The sequence below is a fragment of the Rhinolophus sinicus genome, linkage group LG04, assembly GCF_036562045.2.
Source record: "Rhinolophus sinicus isolate RSC01 linkage group LG04, ASM3656204v1, whole genome shotgun sequence".
Classification (NCBI taxonomy): domain Eukaryota; kingdom Metazoa; phylum Chordata; class Mammalia; order Chiroptera; family Rhinolophidae; genus Rhinolophus; species Rhinolophus sinicus.
This window is the reverse complement of record NC_133754.1, coordinates 150,712,164-150,730,512: the sequence shown is the minus strand read 5'-3', so window position 1 is coordinate 150,730,512 and position 18,349 is coordinate 150,712,164.

Sequence of the window (18,349 nt, the reverse complement as noted above, 5' to 3'; positions counted from 1 at the left end):
TCATAATTGAAATGATCTATTGAATTTGCTCATACTTTTTTGATCACCCATGATTTTGGAGGACAACACTACAGAAATAAAGTATAGAATTGACTAGTTGTTAGGATAATTTGTGCCAGACGGTTAATCAATCTGGAGAATTCAGGTCAATTTTCGTTTTTATTTTTTTGTTTTTGGCAGCCTGGTGTGCCTGTTTTTTTACACACACACACACACACACACACACACACACACACACACACACACACACACAGTGTATATACATATATATGTATGCTGGTTGTTTGTATTGACCTATATTAGTGTGGAAGATTCCAAATTCTCATCCAGTCTGGCATTGTGAACATGGGTTTTAGCTTTTTTTTTTTTTTTAAATCAAATACCAGCAGCACCGTCTGTTAATGTTTGAAAGATGCCTCACAGCTTTGAATGAATTGAGTACAGAGTAACATTTCTAAAATCCACTTGACTAATGCCAGCTCCTTGTGAGGAAAACAGATTGTTCCCTCTCAGTGGAAAAAAATCATATGGGGAAAAGGTATGTTAACAACCCTTTTCCCTTTTAAATCTGTTTCAAACTTCCCAAAAGCTGTCATAAGGTCATTTCCTCCTGTTTAATTTTGTCCTTGTCATGTAGATAAATGATAAATTTTTATATCTAATGTTCTCAGTCAGTAACCATTAACAGCTGCTAAACTAACTATAGAAAGAAAGAAAAAATAAGGGTAGAAAAATCTACTTGAAAAATCCTGAGTGGAATATAAACCCTTTTATCTACAAGCTTAAATAGGCAGACCTTTCCTTTATAAAGAAAGTCGGGGTGGGTGGTTACCGAACAATCCTAGAATTAAAAAACACACCAGCCTCACAGAATTGCTCATTTTCCTCAGGAAATAGCAAGAAAGGTGAAAATGAAGACCTCGTCCAAATGCAAACCCACTCAAATGAAGTGTGAACGCCAATCAATTTTAGTAGTGGTCTGGCAGCCTGGGTTCCGAACAGCAAGTTGAGACAGCAAGTGCCTAAATGGTACTGCCAGCTCTGTTCTGCATGCTCGCCTAGCCTGGCCATGGGATGCAGTCGGTGCATACCCAGAGCAAAAGGCCTGTCTTGTATCCATAATGAGAGGCAGATTCTGCACTAATTATTCTGGCAGCAGGAAAGCTTGTGCAGAAGTGACGTATAGCATTTTTGCCAAGGTCTGTTTGTTATTGGTATGCTTCTTTTTCAGTTTGTGATCCATGTGTAAGGAACATGTAGAAAATGTGAAAATGGTTAAGTGAAAAATGCCTACATGGAAAGCAACCTTTCATTTATACTTGATTTATTTGACTTTTAATTTAAAGGCCAATTTCTCTTAACTTTTTTTTTTCCTGGAAGGATTGACTTAAAGTCTTTGTGTATGCATTTTTTTAATAAATGCCATACATGACAGATTATATTATTTTTACCAAACAAAACAGGAAACTTTGAAAAAGTGGAGTTACATTTAATGTTAACAGTTAATACTGTAAACAAATCCACTCATATTTAACAAGTTTTGCCAATTCTGATCCAGAGCAAGTCATTTAAGAAAAAAATCTCTGTAAAGTCAACAAACATTACATCATAATGTAATACTGTTCTATTAATAAAATGTTCCAAAGTTGAAAGGGGAAAAAAATCTTAATAGTTATGCTTTTTAATTTTTATGAAAAGCAGGAATTAAATCAATTGTGAAGCTCACATCAGTCTGAGTGAAATTCAAAATTGGAAAAACATTTCAACTAAATTTGGAGGAGTAGTACATTCTACTATAATATTTGGCTAAGCTTCATGGGATGAGAAAAACAAGTGGTGACAATGTCACAACAATGGCAACACAAACTAAAAATGTCAACCACCTTTTGAAAAACCTCCATCAAGTATTAACAGAATCTAAATAATCCAATCCTTGAACATCCCAAGATTCTTCCTTTGTAAAACCCCAAGTATGACCAGACAACTGAAAGAAAATTAAGCATGGGAATTTTTTTACTTTAAAAACAATACTACCCCTTATTTATAAGTCAGACAAACAGTAACATTAATGACCCTAAACAGACATGTGAAACCAGAATAAATAAAATTCCTCATCTTTTCCTCAAGATGAGGAAAAGCTATGACAAAGCTCATGATTTTTTCCCATAAAAATGTCACTACTAAAGTATATAGTTGTTGAAAGTGATGCAATAGATTAAAAACAGGTGGGAATACACAAAGAAACTTTTAAAAATAACACAAAGGAATAACCACCATCCTCAATAAATGCTTTCCAAAATGAAGGACAGAAACCTTATGCACTCAAAAGCCCATGAAAGCACCAGCGTCCATATTGTGGTTGACATGACTGGTTGCCTGTTCCAATAGGCATTATCAGTCCCTATCACATATGTCACCTTCCAACACCATAAAGTTTGGACCAGCGAATTACTCACTTTCCCAGTCTTCTTACAGCAAAAAGTAACCATGAGACATAATTCAAGCCAATGAAACATCTGTTGGGCAATTTCTGGAAAGGTTTTTGTGTTCCTGGTAAGAGACAAAGAAGTAGATGTCATGTCTCTCTTTGTTTTTTTCCCCCTTTTTATGCCTTAAACGTGACTATGAAGTTTGGAGTTGGGGGTCACATCTTGTGACCTTGCAGGGAAGGTAAAAGCTCAAAATTCAGAAAAATTAATATTCTCCCAAATTTCATATTTGGCTCAGACTCAGTCAGAAAGGTTCTTAAGACTTGAAATCCTTTAGAAGCTTTTAGCCTCTGCTGTTTTCTCAAGGCCTCAGAAACGATATTACTTTAATGCAAGTTTCCCGTGTGCTTCCTGTTTAAAGACTTCAAAAGCTAACAGGACACATGAGATTTTCACACGATTGCCCTTCATATCTAGGAAGTTTAAATGCAATGAAACCCTATTCCTGAAGTAGTAATCCATAATCTAAATTATGATTCTAGAACCCAGCACTTAAGTGTTGCTCATGACCATAAAGACTCAGTGTTACCTGAGAGACAGAAGATAAAGAAAAACGTCAAGGTTTTTGTGTTGCAGAGAGAAACTCAGTCTAGCCTAAAGCCTCTGACTTGTGAACTTATAAAAAGTCAATAGGAGAGATTTTGGTGAAAAAGGTAGAAATTATCTGGGTGGGGGGAGTGGCGATCCACTTATGCACTTCCCCCCACTCTGCAAAAATAGTGTTTGGGATATTCCTATTTTTAAAAAAGTTATTGGGATAATGTTGGTTCATAACATTATATAAATTTCAGGTCTACAACTTATAATAGAACATCTGTATATTCTGTTGTGTGCTCACTACCTGAAATCTGGTCTCCTTCCATCACCTTATATTCCCTTTACCCTCTACATCCTCCCCTATTCCCTTCCCCTCTGGTAACCACCATTCTGTTGTTTAAATATGAGTTAGTTTTGTTTGTTTCTTTGTATGTTTATTTTGTTTGTTCATTTGTTGTTTTTTTTGGTTTTATGCTTGCTTTAATGACATCCCACCCGATCTTATTTTGATTGCATTCTTTTTCCCACCGGTATATTAAAACCTTTAAAATGTCCAATTCTGCTTTGTTCCTTGTGCTTCTATGCATCCTTAAAAAATGAGGTCTGAGTGTGCCTATAATAGAGCCTCCACCATATCTTATCACTAGGCATTTCTGGAATTTCTGTAACCTAAGTTTTTTTTTCTCATCCATAGACCCATTTAGTCTATAGTAAGTGCCCTTTGTAGATATTCCTGAGAAGTTGCTCTTGAAAAATTTTGCCTCAACCATATACTCCATTCCCCATAGCATTGCCCTTCTCTTTTGCTGAATACCTGCCCAAGTTTGTAACATATTCATTCCTTACTGTGGTCTCTTTTCCTCTCTACCACATGTAAGGTTAGCACTCCCATTTCCTTGTCTGTTTCTTGTGAGCCCAGTCATTTGCTGTCCTAACACACTCTTCCAGGTTCATCCTGATGTAAAATTTGTGAATTACAAGAATGCCCAGCAAATCTATGTGCACCCTCCCCTCCCTTAGTTGGTTGCCCAGGCCATGCTTTCCTTCACAACAATATCAAACCAAGGACTGGCTTCACATTACTATGCCTCATCATTTTGGTATTTTTCCTTCGTTCTACATTTCTTAGACAATCTTTCAAGGCATAGGTGAGACTTGTGTCTCTACCTGCAATTGATATAGCTTTTTGAAATTCACTTGGAACTTGTTAAGAGTTTTACCTGACTTTCCAGATCTCAAATCTGCCCAAGTTGCACTAATCAATTTACCAAGTTTCTCTACTTTAAAAAGGTAGTTTCTCAATAGCTCTTATTGAGGTTTAAATGTGTGTCTTTACAAGGGATGGTCTTAATATTTTTCTGAATTTTAGCTTGTATTGTGTGAGTAATTTTAGCCTGTTCTCTGAGATCTTGCCTATATCCTCCTCTGTTACATTTCTTTAGGCTCCGTTACATTTTCTGATCTTCTATTCACTAAAACATTTTCCCCTTTTCTAATGCCTACTTTGAGCACAATTATATTCAAGTATATCTCATACCAAATATATATATCCCTTTAAATACAGAAGAAGAAAGGAAATCTCTTTCTCTCACTTTCATATATTGTCTAATCAATATATGTCTGCTTTGATTTTATTTTTATCATTTCACCACTCCTGTTTGATAGTAAGACTGAAGTACATTTTCTAAACAATTCTATTTCATGAATTTAAGCCATTTAAATTCCTGAGTAAACTTTATTTGTAAAAAAACAATTTATTGGATGTACCATTTTAAATTGCTTTCCTAGCAATATCTTTACTCTCTTTGACCTATGTTGGCAGAAAAATTCTATAATAAGAACCCTATTTTTTCATTTGTTTATTAATAAAATACCCCTCCAAGGTTACATTTTTAGGTCTAGAACTTTGGTCAGAGCTTTCACATTCACAAATCCAAAACAAATTTAGGACGATGTGGTATCTTGTAACTAAGAGCCGTATCCAGTTTTAAAACAATAAGTGAAGTGTAGAATTTGAGACAGCTGACCCAATACTTCTGCCTTCTTCTAGCTCCAATAATTTATGGCCCCGAATGTGATTTATCTTGGAGAATGTTCCATGTGAACTTGAGAAGTAGGTGCTGCTGTTGGGTGAATTATTCTATAAATGTCAATTAGAGTTGATTGATAGTTATTCAGGTCAACTCTTTTCTTACTGATTTTCAAACTGATTGATCTATCAATCACAAAAAGAAGAGTATTAAAATCAGCAATTGTAACAGTGCATTCTGTTGTTTCTCCTTGCAATTCTATCAGTTTTGCTGCATGTAGTTTGATGCCCTGTTGCTACATCCATATACACTAAGGCTTGTTATGTGTTCTTGAGGAATTGACTCCTTTATCATTTTGCATTGTCCAGCTTCATCACTTCCTTTTTATGACATCTGTTTTGAATGAAATTCATATAGGTACTCCAGTTTTCTTTTGAATATTATGAACATGGCACATCTTTCTCCATCCATTTACTTTTATACTGAATCTTTATATTTAAGTGGTTGCCTTGTAGACAATATATAATTAGGTCTTGTTTTTTCTGTCCACTCTTAAACAAAAAAATGTTGTTTGCTGGTATTTATACAAGACACAATTAAAATGAGTATTAATATACCTGCATTAATATCTACTGTGTTTGTAACTCTTTTCTATTCATTGCACTTTTTCCTGGTTTCTTTTCTTTTCTTTCTTTCTTTTCTTTTTTTTTAAATCTTCTCTCTTTTTCTTTCTTCTCTGGGTTTAATAGAGGATCTTAAATGGTTTCATTTTATCTCTTCTCCTAACATATAAATTATTTTTCTGCTGTGGATTGAATTGTATTTCTCCAAAACTAATATGTTAAAGCCCTAACTCCTAATGTGACTATATCTAGAGATAGGGTCTTTAGGAGGTAAAGATAAGTGAGGTCATAATAATGGTGCTTTACCCCAATAGGCATTATTAAAAAAGTAAGAGAACAAGATCTCTCTTTCTCTCTCTTCTTCCACGATGTGAGGACATAGTGAGAAGGTGGCCATCTGGAAGCCAAGAAAAGGGCTCTCAGCCTCCAGAACTGTGACAAAATAAATTTCTTTTGTTTAAGCCACCTAGTCTGTGGTATTTCGTTATGACAGCCTGAGCTGACGACAAGTACTTCTTTTTAACTTTTTTTAAGTGGTTGCCCTAGAATTTGTAATATATATTGATAACTATTGTAAGTCCATGTTCAAATAACACTATACCAGTTTATAGGTTATGCAGGTAACTTATACCTTCCATTCTTTATTACATTGCTGTCATTCATTTAAGTTATTCGTATACTAAAATCTCCCTATACATCGTTACTGTTGTTACCTTAAATAAACATTTATCCTTTTGCTCAATTAAGAATAAGAGAAATGAAAGATTTTATTTTACCTTCATTTATTTCTTCACTGACACTTTTCCTTTGTTTATATAAAGCTAAGTTTTGGACCTATGTCATTTTCTTTCTCTCTTAAGCAGCTTATTTTAACATTTCTTGCAGTGCAAGTCTTCTGGCAATGAATTCTCTCAGTTTTTGTTCATCTGAGAAACTTTCTGTTTACTTTTGAGGATTAGTTCATTGGATATAGAATTCTAAGTTGGTGGGTTTTTTTCAACATTTTAAATATATTACCTCATTCTCTTCTTGCTTGTGTAGGTTTTGAAGGAATCCAGTATAATTCTTATTCTATTCGTCTGTAAGTAAAGTTTTCTATTCTGTGGTTCTTTCAAGATTTTCTTTTTGTCTTTGGCTTTCTGCAGTTTTAATATGATTTTTTTGGTTGCTGTTTTCAAAAAAAGAAATTTTCGGCATTCTCTGAGATTCCTGAATCTGTAGTGTGGTTTCTATTATTAATCTTTCCGTGTTTTCAGCTACCATTACTTCAAATAATTCTTGTATTCCTTTCTCTGTTCTGGTATCCACATCACGTGTATGTTATATAGTTTGATACTGCACTATAGTTCTTAGATGTTCTGTGCTTTATTTATCTATTTTTTCCCTTTACCTTTCAGTTTTAGAAGTTTATATTGCTGTATCTTCAAGCTCACTGATTCTTTCTTTAGCTGTGTCCAATCTACTCATAAGCCCATCAAAAACATTTTTTTTTCATTTCTGCTATACTGTTTTTTATTTTAATTTTTAGCACTTCCTTTTTATTTGTCATTAAAGTTTATGTTTCTCTGTTTATATTATCCATCTTGAATATTGTCTACTTTTTCCATCAGATTTCTTAACATACTAATCATAATTATTGTAAGTTCCCTGTATGATAATTTCAAAATCTGTGTCGTATACAAATCTGGTTTTAATGCTTCCTTTGCCCATTTAGACTATGTTTTTTTCACAGCTTTTAGAATGCCTTGTGATGTTTTTGTTGAAAGTCGGATATTATATATTGAGTAATAGGTATATCAGCCTGTAGTATGAGGTTGAATGTTAATCAAAGTAGAAATTGCACTATGTTTAATGTTTGCTGTAGCCGAAGGTGCCAGAGTCTTCAAATTTCTCTAATGTCCTTGATTTTATCTCCCCTGCTTTCTTTGCACTTTTCTAAGACCTCTTCTTTAAAAAGAATCTCTATCTTGCTGCTCGTTTAGTGGTAATCCACTGTTATTACACAGGAGTCTTGTTGATATAACGGTAAATTGCTGAGTGGGAGAGGTGTTCTATTATCTTCCGATTAAATCTCAGTCTTTTTTGTTGACCTGTGTTCCAGGGCTGTGACCTTGACAAGTATTTCTTGGCTTAATATCCTGCCAACTCACCCTCCTCTGATGTGAGATAGGAAAACTAGTGACAACTGGAGTTGAGTAATCATTCTTCCACTAAAATAGTGGAGTAAGGCTCTAGTAATGTCTTTCCCTGGCAGAAGAGGTGTTCTAAAACATAGTACACTAATTTTTAAAATTGAGGTATAGTTAGGTCAACAGACTGAGAGATATTTGCCATTGAAAGATAGTTTATTCCTCACAGTTTCCAAGAGAAGAGGGCAGGCCATGTCATGGGTGGCCACACAGAGAAGCACCAGGGTCGGTCATGAGGCAGAGAGGGAAGCAGAAACTGTTGACAAGAGCCTTTATTAAGTTTTTCATGGAAATAAATTAATGAAGCAGGGCAAAGAGTCTTAGTATTGACTATCTTGAATAATTTCAGTAGGCTCTGGAGCATAGGGGCTGTGCATTGTCGTCCTGTACCTAACTCTGGGATTATGAGGACAAGTGGATTCTGGCCAAGAGTGTGAGAGCCTGATAAAGGAGGTGATTGGGGTATGGAGCCTAGATTGGTTGGTTTGCATTTGAAAATTGCATTCTTAGGAGAGCTATTTACTGTTTTTAGGAATTAGCTAATCCTGGAAAAGTCCGTAAGCAAGGCCCCAAGATGTCAAAGTATCAGAATACAGGAAAAAAAAAAATGATTAATATAGTAGATTTTTTTCCCTGGAGAATTCTTTTGGTGTATTTCACAATGGTTACTTTTCCACTCTCCTGCGAGACCTGGGAGGGAATCATTTTTGGCTCTTTACTGTGAGACTTTTGTGAGCTTCCTGAATATAAAACCCATAAAAATGTGAGGGCATCCTTAAGATTGTGACCCCAGAATTTTTCTCACTTTCATGGTAGCCCACACTCAACTTCTAGCAATTTTTCTGTTCCTGCTAGTTTATAGCTCTAGCAGTTTTTGATCCAAGTCAGTAGATCTAGGCTGTGACTATCATTTTGCCTGTGTTTCCAGATTAAATTGTGGTGGTTGGCCCTGCAACTTCTATTCTCTGAAGGTTCCAAGAAAAATTATTGCTTTTCAGTTTGTTGAGCTTTTATTTTTTGTTATAAAAATGAGGGTGACAACTTCAAATCTCTTTCCACATTGAGGCTGAAACTGGAAAGGTTGCAACTAAAACCAGAAATCCAGTTATTTGAAACTACAACATCACCAGTGCCTTCTAGAGATGAGAGCATTCAGCTCCCTACAGGTTAAAGTTCCTGGTCTTCCACTCTGCAAAACTGGCTTGAGAAATATAGTAAAATACAGAAAGAAAATATCCCAACACGTTTAAATTTCTAAAAGTCTTTAAATTACACTATTTCCCCCCCATAATGATATATTCCCATTAGCTGTGTCTGCTTCCTAAAGAGTCTGGTACTGCACCAGAATAGCCATTTTCCTGCCCCTGAGTCACTGATGTGGACATAGTCATGATAAGCTACTGTGATCCACAAAAGTAAATATTATATGTTACCAGTACTTGCTAAAATCAACCCAAAATGTGTCCTTTCAAACCATGCCAGTTAAATAGCTAACTACACCATTTTAAAAACTGGCTGTATAGCACAATATAAACTGCTACTTATGCCAAGATCAAGAACTTTCATGGTTCACACTTGTAAAAGCCCAAGTTGTAAAGTCTCATATCCTAGCACCATCACATGACAAGTCTCAAACATCGAGCATTATTTTGCCTCAAGTTCTATTCCTTATCTATTTCTGAATGTTACTGGGCAATAGACTGGATGATAGGTTTTTGATTTGATCCAACCAATAATATCCCTCTACACTGCCGCATTCAAAAACAATTGAGAGATTGGCAAAGGAGTTAGACAGATGGAATTATAAATATCACCCATTTGATTGATATAGTATATTGGAGGACACAAATGAGATAAGTGGGATTGCTATTTCTACCTGATCCTCAGTTTAGATGTGGATACAGCCTATGTATGGGAAATAGCAGATGTAGTTACCCAGAATCAGTACCTTCCGTCCATTTTTTCTGTGGTAGAGAGGGCAGAAAAAGTCAAATCTCTCATCCTTAAGTACTTTTCAAATATTAGCTCAATTCAGGTGAGAAATGTTGAGATAACTCATTCCACATCCACAGGGAAGAATAAGAGACTGGGCAAGATGCTGGACGTGTATAGGGCAATGCCTACTTGTGAAAACTCAAAGAATGGGGATTTCATGTTCTCTACCTAAGAGGAAGGAAAGTATTAAGCTATTTCATAATTGTTTTTAAGTTTATTGGGGTGACAATTGTTAGTAAAATTACATAGATTTCAGGTGTACAATTCTGTATTACATCATCTATAAATCCCATTGTGTGTTCACCACCCAGAGTCAGTTCTCCTTCCATCACCATATATTTGATCCCCCTTACCCTCATCTCCCACCCCTCGCCCCCCTTACCCTCTGGTAACCACTAAACTATTGTCTGTGTCTATGAGTTTTTATTTCTCATTTGTTTGTCTTGTTCTTTTGTTGTTTTTGGTTTATATACCACATATCAGTGAAATCATTTGGTTCTCTGCTTTTTCTGTCCGACTTATTTCGCTCAGCATTACACTCTCAAGATCCATCCATGTTGTCACAAATGGTCCTATTTCATCTTTTATTACTGCCGAATAGTATTCCATTGTGTATATATACCATCACTTCTTTATCCATTCATCTAACGAAGGATATTTTCATAAATTTTTATATCCCAATTAGTAAAATTATAAAATGAAATACTTAAGTGCATAGGCTTCAGTTAGTTGGAAAATTACTTATTTAGACAGTAAATGTCTAATAAAAAGAGAGAAAGGGCGAATTTATGATTGCCGGAGACTTTTAAAGCTAAACATTGATATAAGTTCTTTATCATCATTCTAGGAATCAAAAAAAAAAAAAATGCTGTTCCTTTATCAAACACAAGACCAAAAATTTCATGCATTTTTAGTAATGCACTTGAAATACATTGATTGTACAAATGTTAAAGACATATGTTAATTTTGGAACCTAAATAACTCTTCAGTTATATATTAACGTGTATACCTCAGTAATCCTTAGCTCCTTATGTTCTGTATTCAACTGTTTTCATACGTGTACCCAATTATATTTAAGGAGTGAAATCCTTCAAATGTATTTTTGCATAATACCATTTCAAATAATAGAGTATTCTGGATATGATCAATTCAAAATTAAGTAAACTTTTTTATGTTGTTTTAGTTTGTAAAAGTAAATCATATAGTCTTTATTTCCTATACTGCTGGAGCTTATATGTCAGTGGGGATAAGACAGATAATAAATGTACAAATAAATAAGTAATCAAATAGGTATTCAACTAGTGGTCATTGCTTTGGAATCATACTAGGGAGGGACTGGAGGAAATGTGAAATTGTTGGACACAAAAGGCCTCTCCAGAGAGGTGACATTTAAAATGAGACCCAATGGCACGGAGGTGGGCATGTGAAGAACAGAAGCATAAACATTCCCAGAAGATAGCACATATACTACAGAGGGTTTAAGGTGGGAATGAGCTTGGTGTCTTTGAAGAAAAAAAGATGAGTGTGGCCTCAGTGGAGAGATTGAAGAGGAGATTGGTAACACATGAGTTTTGATAGTTTTGTGCAGTTGGGTCACGTAGGACCGTCAGGTGTAGCTAAGGAGTTTGAATCTTAATCCAGTGCATTTGAAAACCATTGAGGATTTCCACAGATGTGAAATAATCTCAACTATGTTTTAAAGATTGTGTGTAGAGGACAAGAGTGAAAGAGAGAAATGAGTTTCAAGGACATTTTATTAATCTAGATGAGAGGTGGTATCTGATAGCAGATGGCATGGAGAGAAGTGGAGACATTATGAGAGTCTTAGGCAGTATAATCAAAAGAATTTACAGGTGGATTTGGCCATAGAGAATAAGAGAATGAAAAGAATCAATAAATTTTTAGTTTGAGCAACTAAGTGGGTGGCAGTGTAATTTATACATAGTAACTGAGAGGAGCAGGTTTGGTATCTGAGAATTAAAGTGTCTGTTTTCATATGTTAGGTTTCAAACATCTATTAGATTTCCAGGTTAATATATAGAGAGAGTCGAATAGGTAATTTGACAGGTGAATCTGGAATTCAGGGAAGAGGTCTGGGTTGGAGAAATAAATTTCTGATTTAGCAGTAGATGGGTGGACTTTAAAGCCATGGGACTGAATGAAATTTCTAGGGAGGAATTGTCCTAGGTGCAAAGGGAGTCACATGGTGTGGAGCACAGCTTGAGGTTCAGCAGAAAAGGGGCCCATAGGAAGAGATTCATTACCCATGCCCAGTTCATGGCATGATTCTCCATTCTATATGCTCCAATGTTATTAATATGCTATTTTGGGGGGACAGAGCTACAAGAGTACAGTTGGGATTAAAATTAGTCACAATTGGTTTTTTCTTCCAAGAATGTTGTAGAACTAACTATAAAGAAATGAATGGCACATTAAGTAGCAAAAGAGAGAAGTTAATCCCCCCGCTGACACCAAGATCGCCCCATCATAGTGGAATCAAGAAAACATGCTTGTATCTGCCTTTAGTTCTTTCCCTTTACCAAGGCTGCATTGCCAAACTGACAATGTCTTTTGTGACTCTTAGTGTCCTAATTCAATTTGCTATTCCTTATAGGATTGTGATCAAAGTCTTTTATCTTTTAACTACTGGTCTTGATATTCCAGACTGCTGACAACACCTTGGGTTAAATATACTTTCACAGGTTTCTGGATCCAAAATATGTCTTAGACAGATTCCAGTTTCCTGTAAGGCTTAATAGCTCATGCTAGTCTTCTCATTTCTTTTGAAAAGCTGCAACGAACATCATCCTTGTGAAACTACTGGCACCTGTGGTCTTGCAAAATTCTTTCCAGGGCCAGTTTTTGCAAAGGGAGTGCGTCAACTCCTCTAGAGTTACATTAGAGAACAAAGATGGAATGAGAAGCAACAGATGCCATCTCATTTCTATTTTCAAAGCATCCTCTGCTGGACAGCATACAGCACAAAGGTCAGGTCCCGTGTTTCCTCCTTGTTGGGAACTGTTTATTCATTCCCTCCAAGGGAAGTTCTTAGGATGTTGGAAACAGCAATTGGCATAAAGTAGAGGCCAAGAGACAGTTGAGACCCTCCTTTGCACCTTCCCCCTGGTTAAGTGTTACATAAGTGAGGCTTCCTCTACTCTTCATGATACGCTGTCCAGCATGTAGAATGCATCAGATGCCATCTATAAGTTCATGTTCTTGAATTTGGGGTTCGTATAAATGGGACTATGTTTGAGGTTCCTAACTTTCCACATTCCTGACACCCTTAGTGTCACAGTAATTTTTTTCATTGTACTTCTAGCCCATAATAAATACCTACCCATTCTGTTTTTTAAAATAGTTAGATCCAAACAATTTAATTGTAGTAGTTTGTGGGATGTTGGATGGCTGGGTTTCTCCTTCAAAATTTAAAATATCCTGCAGCACCAGTGTGATCTTGCTCTGGATGTCATGGTGCTCAGTTGGGAACCACGGGGCCATGTGACTAGTTACAACAGCATCAGACCTAGCATACCCACAGCATCCCCCATGGAAGATATCTGTAAGTTAGCATACCTGTAAGTTGCTTGCATTCCTCAATAGAAATCTTGGTTTTGAATATTTGGGAAATTGTACATGATGACCTTAGGAGTTCCCAATTTCCAGCAAATATAAAACAAATGGCAGGAAAGTTAATCTTTTCCACAAGGAGTGAAGGAATTAGTCCAACCATTCACTGTTTATTATTAGTAGCAGTAGTGTGCAAAATAAGGCATGCTTGTGTGAATGTGAATTCTCTTCCAACTCAATGTCAATCTGAAAGTTTATAAAATGTAATAAAAAGCCATTCCTCGACACGTGTTTAGCATTTGTTGCCTTCCTCTTGTCCATTCTAAATGTGAAAGTCTGCCTGCAGTTGATCAAGTTCTCTCATCATTAACAGCCTATAAAAAGGCACAAGATGATAGAAAAAATATTTCTGCATATTTAAAGAAAAAAGTGATGAATGATGCATTTCTCCCAGAATTCAGGTGTTCTTCCTCCACAGTCCGCCTGTGAACATTTTACTGCTGGATTTAACAGCCAAGTTTCAGCAAGCAAAACAAGATGTCCCTTTGCTTCCTATCAGGAGTATAAATGTGTGCATTTTGGGACTGTATTTAATATTACTATTAAGCCTATAAACTGAATGTAGATATAAGGGTCAGGATCTGTAACAAAAGGCAAATTAAATTATGCCTCAGGGCTGGCATATTCTTAATGTCTCTTTTGTTCCTTTTGTGTGACCATTTCACACTTTCCCAGATCTATATGGGATATATTCTATATGTGGCAATGCTGAATTGTCCTGCCATGGAGATTAGAAGGATGTCTGAGCCTAATTAGTTAATTGGCTGCTTGGCACTTTGAAAAGTGTGAGCTGGGTGTTTCCTGCCCTGGAGTCTAACCTCTGAATGACCACCCACAGTCTGCTCTACACAGGAGTTTGGGGGCAGACACACTTATTTATTTATTTGTTTGAGGATTGGTTAAAATATGTGTGCCAGATGAGCTTCCTGCCAGAAAATACGTTTAAATTAGAAATGATGGATAAAGCATTTGCTGAGAAACAGGGGAAAGAGGGAAGAAAGCAAGGGAACTGGCCCAGATTGTATGTTTCAACCCAATGTTACACAAAACAAAGTGCATCCATATATTCTCAAGTTTGCCTTTCTGTATTTCATTTTGACTTTGTACAAGACTACAGGGGAATGGAGCCTAATCTATTATTTCTTTTATGTTTAGGACATAGACATGTGTGTACCCCATATTGCCTGAGGATAGCACTCAGCATGTGTTGGACATTCAGTAAAGTTTACTGACTCCAACCATGAAAACCTTTCCACTCACTTCCTCTCTGGAGCAGATCTTGCCAGACAGGCAAATGGCTAATAATGAAGGCTGGGTTTGGCTAGGGCTGGGAATTACTTCCAAGTAATTAGGAATACTGGAAACCAAAGATCAAAACCAAAGGACCGTGGAGGAGAACCCAGGGTGAAAAACCACATCTAAATGACAGAACCTGGATTTCATACTCTGGTTGGCAATGTGTCAAGAAAGAAATCCAAGAGAAAACAAAGCAGAAGGAGATGGTTTTAAATAGTTTTTACTAACTTCCTTTTTTGTTTGATTGTGGGGGAGGCAATAGAAGAAATGTAATTTCTAGATGACAAATGTTATTTGCCCATCTTTTTGAATTTCCATCATTATCCATAGGCTATTTTTTCTTATTTCCTATTTGCTTCAATGAGAAACATTTTTTTTTCCATCTTGCCTATTTTTTTATGAGAAACATTTTTTAAACTAACATGATTTATTTGAATTTAAGAATTTAAAGTGTAAGAATTATATACTGTACTAAACACAAAGCATAATGATATTATCTATAATAATTATTACTTATTGAGTCATGTACATTTTTGACAATTCAACAATATATTATTATTATTATTATCATTATTATTATCCTCTTTTCAGAAATGATGAAACTGACTTCAGAAATTTTTAGTGACTTGGCCAATGGTGTAAAATTAATGAGACAGAAGTCAAAATTCTAACTTAGGCCATCAGCCGTCAGAACCAACACTCAGCCAACCTCCCTTGGCAATCCTCTTTGGAGATCTATAATCCAAACAGACAGACAGCATTGTTATGTGAAAAGTGCTGAAGAACATTTCGTGTGCAGCAAAAGAAATGAGCATGGTATAGAGACAGGAAAGCAGTGATGAGATTCCTTGAAGATTTTGAAAGTCATGACACATACATGAGAATAAATATAAAACAAATGGCTTCCTTGTCAGAGGTAGTAAATAAAAATAGTGACACTGAATATTAATTTAGAAATTTCATTTCTAAATTATTTTGAATAAGCAAAGCACCCAATTCAAAATCCAACAGACACAAAAGTATATAAGTAAGTCTCCCTCCAATCCTGTTTCAAGTCCATCAGTTTCCCTGCACAGAGCTGCTATCACCATTTTCATGGGTATCTTTGCATTATCTATTCAAATCTTTTTGTGTGTTTTTTTCTGTAGATTGGGGTAATCAGAGAGACCTTTAAGAAACTGATTTTGGCACGGAGAAGTAGTGGTTGTTTACAAACCTTTTCTCAGATATGCCTCAGTTTCTATAAGATCTGATTAATCTCACATGTTTGAAGGTCTCACATGTTTGAAACTTGTGAAGAACAACTTTAGACCAAGAGACTTTTTGTACATTCTATTTAAAATGTTCTAAAGAGAATAAGAGTGTAATCAAGATCAAAAGTGTGGGATTTCTCACCTACCATTGAAAAGAAATTGCTATCAAGCACTTTAGAAGAACTAAATTATGTAAATAATTCTTCATTTGTCATCCAAATAGCCTTCCCAAAGAATTTCAAATTCTCAACTGCCTACTTTCCAATGCTTTCTTTACTTACATGTATACACATATACATATATGTGTGTGCATGTGTCATATTCTTTGACATAGTAATTCTTTGAAGACTATAGAATTTGAACTTTCCACTGTCTCAGATTCTCATGATCTCCCATGTATCTGACTTGCTGAGATGTGTGATAGCGTTAGCATCATGTCTATATTATGATAGATTTGGGAGACAGGAATCTGCCCCTGAGAGCAGTAAAGCATTAGCCACTGCCTAATGGGGAGAGTTGAGAATGAAAACCAAGAGGTGGCCCCTCTTTCTTGTTCAGTGTGGCCTGGGCCTCATAACCACACACAGGACAAACCTATACCCCTGCAGCGCGCACACCTGTATTGAAGTACCACATGCACTTCTGCATATCAGTTGGTAAGATCATCTAACCCAAGGAATCCGTATAGACTGAGGACAAAATGAAGTGGTAAATTCTGTGATTGGTCTTAATCCTGCGGAGTCATTCCAAGGCCCAGCAGCTTATAAGTCAAAGCTTTGGGGTTTTGAGGCATGTGCCAAGGATACTTCTGGAGAGAATGCCAGATCCTGTCCACTTCACATCAGAGGGTTCTCTCATCCTCTGTGGAAAAGAGAATGGGAAGGGTTTTCTCCTGAAAGCTTGGCTCTGTTTCTCCACACAGAGTATAGTGGGACTAGCAAGGGTTTGGAAATCAAATAGAGTCCCAATCTCTTCTTTACTACTACTAAATCTGTAACTTTATCTGGTGTTCTTGGTTTGAACACAAATTCTCTCACCCACGAAATAGGGATAATCATCATATAGTAACTCCAACTTTGCTTTGTTATGACAATAATATGCTCATAGTACCCAACACAGAGTTGGCACTCAGTCAGTGTCAGGTGCCAAGTACCTGCATTGGAGGTGGGGAACCAATGTTACAGAAAATCAAAAGTCTGTTCTGCCCCCTTCCTCACAGCAGCTTCAAATTCTGGGGAAGTTGCTGGGGGAATCAGAGAGTAGAGATGATCTGGGATCTTTTTTCCTCAGCTCCCCCTCATATTGCTTCTCTTCTTTTCCTCTTAGACAGCAGAGTGCGGGGAATGGAGCCCTGGGTATAGGTGTACTAAATGCTCAGTCTTACGGGGTGAGAGGCATGGTCTGATCATCTAAGTTTGCCTAAACTTCCCAAGCTATATATTTTTTTTTTTACCAAAATACTTTTTGTCTTGCAAGATTCTTATCCCAACATCACAAAAAAAAAAAAAAAAAGTGGGTAAGGATGTAGAATTTATGAGAAGAAATAACCCTACTTCAATCCCTGCAAAGGTTCATCCCGGTGTTCAATGTCCTTTATGAACAAAGAGAATGAATGGGGACCACTTTGAGCCACAAAGAACTCAACATCTCTCAGCATCTACCTATTAAACTGCTGCAAAATTCCAGTATAATGGACTTCTCTTGCTTAGTTTTTATTTTATTATGTGCAATTATTAATTGTTTAAAATTGGTAACCTGTGAATGTCACTGTTTAACAGAACATGCACACCTTGCCCTCAAACACATGTACACGATGAGAAAACGCTCTCTTGTGAAATTTAGAATCTCTTTGGGACTCTGAGGTTTAGTATCTGCAATCACTTGGTGATTGAGTTTTTATGTTCTTGACATTTTTCTAAATGAATTCTTCTCTGATGTCAAAGCTGGAATAGTAGCTTGTCTTTCAATGTATTGGGTTAAATGTTAAGAGGAGAACATCATCCAGGAAAATCCCTTTGGTGTTGTAGCGAATCTTAGGTAATAATATGTAGGCAATTGTGAGTGGGCTGCCAGACATGGTCAGGACCCTGTGGATAATCTGATCACTGTGAACTGTTCAAAACTCCCAATATGTGAAATTCAGGCTGATTCAACCGTTCTCCATGGCCACCCAGGCAGTTTCCGTGGGTATATTTTTAAAAATGATCCAGACAGCAGCTGTAGAAAATTTGGGGACCCTTTTCCCTTTGAGTGAGTGTTTCCAGAAAGCAAAATAAATAAAACGTCAGTTTGTTCATCTGGTTGGCA